The following is a 6,000-nucleotide window of genomic DNA, read 5'->3' as shown; positions in this document are numbered from 1 at the left end:
GAAATATCTAACACCGCTACTGAGAGAGGCAGGGTTTATCCAGGTTAGGCCTGCCTTAGTTTATCTACAGTCCTTGGGTAGTAACCAGGTTATTTTCTGTGTAGCTAGCTTCTTAGTGGCGGCCTATAGAATCAAGTCCAAAAGGGGCCACTGAGTAATCTTGTACAGTTTTAGTGCGTAACATCAGCATAACGTTTGTATGGTGTCCATGTTTACATCCATCTTCACATCTGTCTAAAGTACGCACCCACATTGATTCCTATGACCGTGTATATGTATGTGATATGTGAATTTTAAAAGTACATAAATGTTTTATTCCTTTTATGATTTTAACAAATCGAATAAAGTGTAACTGACTGACTGTATCTGGTGAAAGCTGGACTTAGAAAGTTAATCTGTGACACAATATACTATTAAAAGGATGTATTTTTTAGGAACGTTCATTAGTTTTGTAATAGTTTTGAAAGACAAGAGGTTTAAAACACAGATGGGACATCAAAACAGAGATACGCCAACCGATGATTTCTCGCTTCAGGAAATGTGGAACCATTGTGCTTTAAAATGGTGCCACGTTTATAGGTCGAGCTAAGATGGCAGCCTCACTTCTTGGGTAACATTGTGTACGAATACGGATGGTCTTGTAGCCCAAGTAGGCTAAAGGAGTCAATGAAGGCCAGACATCCTGTGTCCTTTGTGGAGATATGCTCTCAGTAAGTCGAGTACTAAAGGCGAACATTGTATGAGACTCAATTACAGTGGCAAATAAAACCAACATTGTTAATGTTACCCGTAACCCTTTGAATGGCGAGCGGACACCTCACAATCATCATTTCTCCTCAGCGTCTTATTGTAATTCCAAACAAGAGTTCCAGGTAAGGATGTAAACAGCTGTATTTATAACAAGTACCTGATAACGGAACGGTGAGGAGGGGGAGGGCGTCCAGGCTGCGGCGGCGAGGTGAGAGAAGGGGCGCTCTCCTGTGGAGGTTAAAACTTTGTATTTTCCATCCCTGGTAGTTACCAGCAGTTCCCTTCCTCTTGTAAGATTACTTGAAGGTGTTGTCAGTAAATATATCCTCAATAATCCTGTATCTGATGAAAGCTTGATTTAGAAAGTTAATCTGTGACACAATATACTATTAAAAGGATGTATTTTTTAAGAAGGCTCATTAGTTTAGTAATAGTTTTGAAAGACAAGAGGTTTAAAACACAGATGGGATGTCAAAACAGAGATACGCAAGCCGATGATTTCTCGCTTCAGGGAATGTGGAAGCATTGTGCTTTAAAATGGTGCCATGTTTATAGGTCGGGCTAAGATGGCAGCCTCACTTCTTGGGTAACATTGTGTACGAATACGGATGGTATTGTAGCCCAAGTAGGCTAAAGAAGTCAATGAAGGCCAGACATCCTGTGTCCTTTGTGGAGATATGCTCTCGGTAAGTCGAGTACTAAAGGGGCACATTGCATGAGACTCAATTACAGTGGCAAATAAAACCAACATTGTTAATGTTAGCCGTAACCCTTTGAATGGCGACCGGACACCTCACAATCATCACTTCTCCTCAGCGTCTTATTGTAATTCCAAACAAGAGTTCCAGGTAAGGATGTAAACAGCTGTATTTATAACAAGTACCTGATAAAATTCAAAATACCAATTACATACATTACAAACATAAACCATTTGATTGTACATCGCATTTTTGCATCAAAATACAAAAAGGCAATGTTACTTTTAGCCGTGCAAACAAACAGAATTCAAATAAACAAAGGCAAACATTTTCATTGCACTTACAAATATACGCTTCACTGTAGGTTCGAGCAGCGCCATGGACTGGAAGGTGGGATCCCCGGAGAGCTGCAGTCAGGCATGTCTCTGGGGTCCCCTTGCTCTGAGCAGGCATGTGTGCACTGGGCTTGTGTGTGCTAATGACCCTGTAGCAAATGGCTTTATCAGGTGCTGGTGTCACTGATCCAGCGGCCTATAGAAAATATATCATAAACAACGCTACCCAACTTCATAACCTATAAACAAAATTCTATACTAAATATGGACCCATTTATAAACCTGACATATTTTGGGCCTACTGAATCAGGTGGTCAGTTTAAATCTATATACACATTATCTACAAACTATATACATTTTTATACATCTGAGAAAAGAATATTGTCATTAGAATAAAGCATAACCATTTAAATGACCACCAATGGCGACGTGATCTAGCTAATAGTAACCTACACTCCTGAATAACCAAGACCAGCTTGTTTGTCAAAAGTAAGATTTTATTTACTAAATTATGGTATATAAATAAATGGTTTTATAAATGAATTTTATTTGCAATAAAGCAAGCATGATTATAAAGAATTATGAGAAAATACAATTTAAGCAAATGAATCAAATTTAAAGTGAATATATAAAGTTTAGCATTTCTAAAACCTAATTCCCTAACTGAGCTAAATAGATAGAAAATAAAGTAAAGTTCTTTGAGGATTCTTACGTGCTCCACGCAAAGTCCAGCAGCACTTCACCCTCATCGGAAAGTCAGAAAGCAGTAGCCAGCCCATCCCTAAGGGCATGACTTTTTATACCTTTCTACGCTAACTAAACTAGCAAAGGAAAGTTTTCAGAAATCTTCGACGTCCCATTGGCTGAGAGTGACAAGTGACATGTCACCCACTTTTCAAAAAGTTCCATTACATCAAGTTTCATAAAGACCATTGTCTCTTCCACGTGAAGCCAGAAGCTTCCTCATATTGCAACAAATGTATTAAGTCATTCTCGCAGCGTCCATTGACTTTCATTAGACTTCCGCGGATGCCAAGTTAAGGCTGACAAAATGTTCACTTTCGACCTTGGCCATGTCCGACAGAATGATGGCAGCTCATCAGTTTTTGCTTTGTGAATGCAGCTTTAATAAACGCTTTAATTCAGAATGGGCGTCTCGTGACTTTTGCAGAATTACAAGTCAGCTCTTTCTCTGCGACTCAAGTGACTAGGCCCAAAAGCAGGCAACTTATGATTTCTAATATAAAACAAACACAAGAAAAGTATTAATGTAAGAAATAATGTAGATTCTGTATCCACCCCTTGGTTCACTAATTAATTAACCAACCCTTATTAGTCCAATGTTACCTAGCCATTGCAAACAAATAAAGCAGCGTTTATATCTACCAGTCTCCGTTATTCCATGAGACTCAATTGCACCTAGAATAGTAGAAATGACATCACACAGACAAGGAAAAGCAAAATAAGCACATGCTTCTTTTAAGTTTGCAGCAGTTAGTAATGACAAAAACGAAAACAATATTTTATTTTATTATTTTGCACGAACAAAAAGATGCAACATTTATGCACGTTTATGAGCACACATGTTAGTCCCCCCATGTGTAAAGTTTAATCTAAGTTGTATTAGTACGACATATCACAAATCATTAATATTATTATTCATGTTATGGAAATGTGACTTCACGAGATTAAACAAAATTTTGTTTTCTATCTCGCTCCATCAACTCCCTCATCTGGTGATTAACAAATCACCACACCAGCACTCAAAATTTTGATAATTTAAATTTCTAAGAAATCGATTCAAATTCATTTGTATCAGTAAACCTAAAAGTCTGTTTCTGCATAATCTTTGGAATGAACATAACGCTCTCTATGTTACTCCTGTAATTCGATCTCCCTTTCTTCTTCTTTTCTGAGTTTATAAATTCTTTTCTTTTCTTTCAACTGTTTCTTTCTTTTATGTAACAAACAACCTATTTTGGTCAAAATAAAAATGAATACTATTATAATCAAAGGTGCCAGAATCTTGCCAAGAATTGAACTTCCGATATTATGAAACCAGTTTTTAATTGCTTGAAACCTTTTTGAAAGTTTCCCTGTAAAATCATCTTCTTCTAAAGGAATTATCTCTGAATGCATTTGTGTAATATTCTTAATATACATTTCAATATTCTTACTTTCATCCGGAATATATGTACAACAATGTTGCACATGTAAAATGCCACAGACTCCTCCCTCCTTTGCTAGGAGTATGTCTAAAGCAAGGCGGTCTTGTATTACCATAGATCTAATTGCAATAACTTCAACATTCACTAATTGAAATCCATCAGCAGTGTCAGTTGATAATCTATCAACTATAGTAGACAATTTTCTGATTCTTCCTGCATTTAGGGTTATACCAACAAAAGGTATTACAGCTTGAAAAATATCTCCCAGAACTTCAGTAAAAGTTTCTCTTTTAACTCTATTTACATAATTATGAATTTTAAACAATCCTTCTGAATCTCTGTCAACATGAAATACTTTAGGAAAAACAATTCCCACATAACAAGTTCCATACCAATGGTCTGGAAGGTTGTAGTAGCCTTTGTCACCACAAACAAAATAAATCCCAGGAAAGATAGGATCTTTTCCACCTTTAAATCCCCAACCTCCCAGAATCTGATAAGTATCTTCACAGTTACTTGCACCTACAAAATAATTATCAAAAAGTGTATTATCTCTTCTAATGCAAAGTTTTCCACTAACTGGTTTGTCTATGTGAATTGCAATATTTTCAAGCATTTTGCCATTTAATTTCTCATCCTCTTTTTGCCAGAAAGCTGACTTAGTCTGCTTAACTAATTCATTCCTCTTATAAATTGCTCTTCTCTCCTCAACCATGTTCAAAAATTTCTTTCCTTCAGCACTTAATTTACATGTTAGATTATTCTTGTAAGCATACTCGTAAGTGAGTTCATTAGTAACAAGGAAAAATTCTCTTATTTGTTTTGCTTTCTTATGCTTATTTAAAACATTATCAATCTTAATATTTGCAAAGATCTCATCATAATTTGAATAGTAATATTCTAAACGTCCAGTTTGATAAAATAAACTAGTTAATACACTACATGTTACAGCATAAGTGAGAGGAAGCATATTATATGTTACTCCCTCAGAAACAGAAGCAGGTAACTTAACACAGACATAACAGTCTTTAGCATCCATTACCTTAACATATTCACTCAATAGCTTTGTGAATGTATTACTTGAAAAATCACCTATTGATTTATCTTGATGAATGTTAGGCTGATGATCAATAACTTTTGCAGATGCACTATGTTTAGTTTGGCTAACTAGAGCTTTGCTTGTTAAGTTAACTTTATGTAATTCTCTATTCATCTCTAAAGGGATAATCACAGCTAGTACCAACCAGAGCAGAACTAAAATGAGCAGACACACCAGAGTCATCTTACAGCATCTTTTAAAAACAGAACACTTTGAAGTGCTCTCCTTAACGTAAGGCATTTTTGGTTAGTTTTAGCCTCTAAAAAATAAAAATAAATTTTAAAATTCTATTTATTTACACCCCCCTTTTAAAATATTTTTTATTTTTAAAACCCTAAACAATATTTCTTCGACCTTATGTCATACATAATTTTTCTTCAACTAAACAGTTTTTCTTCGACCTTGTGTCAACTAACAAATTTTTCTTCAGCCTTTTGCCAATTTAATATTTCTGTACTTCAATCATTGTCACTAATTTCTTGGATTTCGTTTTCTTCTTCACTACTATCATATATGTCAATAACAGGTGGAATTACTAAGTAAGTCCACTCAGGAGACTTATATTTTTGGTTTGGTCTTATTATTCTCTTCCCTTTTCTCGATATCACTTCGATTTTTCTTCCAACTCCAACTTCTTTTCCAGGACTCTTTTGACTACTGATTTCTTCAACTTGTTCTTTTGGTTTCTTGATCAATCTGACTCTCAATCTTCCACCTGGCCAGTAGTCTGTTTTTCTCACGTATTTCTTCTTAGGTTCAGAATTATTTGATTCTGACTTCCAAGTCCTTTTCTTTCTGTTTTCACTTTCACCTTCCACGTCACTTTCTTCAGTTTCGTAGTCTGAAATTTCAATTGACTCAGGAACTTCTCTATTCGGCAATTTCACTCCTTCAGGAACTTCACTTTGTCTTCCATCACTGGTACTCGGTAATTCGTTCTCCTCTTCTTC

At 35.7% G+C, this 6,000-nt stretch overlaps 1 protein-coding gene across 1 annotated transcript in view; it reads right to left on the bottom strand.

Moving 5' to 3' along the window:
• Positions 1 to 1,599: 1,599 nt before the first annotated feature.
• The window catches only part of LOC144821566 (ATP-dependent RNA helicase homolog DQX1-like), a 306,705-nt gene continuing 302,304 nt past the window's right edge, over positions 1,600 to 6,000 (bottom strand). Inside the window, exon 14 of the mRNA XM_078678753.1 lies at positions 1,600 to 1,908. The gene's annotated coding sequence lies outside the window, so the exon portion shown is untranslated. The remainder of the gene's footprint in view (positions 1,909 to 6,000) is intronic.

The sequence above is a fragment of the Lissotriton helveticus genome, chromosome 2_2 (assembly GCF_964261635.1).
Source record: "Lissotriton helveticus chromosome 2_2, aLisHel1.1, whole genome shotgun sequence".
Taxonomy (NCBI): Eukaryota; Metazoa; Chordata; class Amphibia; order Caudata; family Salamandridae; genus Lissotriton; species Lissotriton helveticus.
The sequence above is the reverse complement of the archived record's forward strand: the minus strand, read 5'-3'. Positions and strand labels throughout refer to the sequence as shown.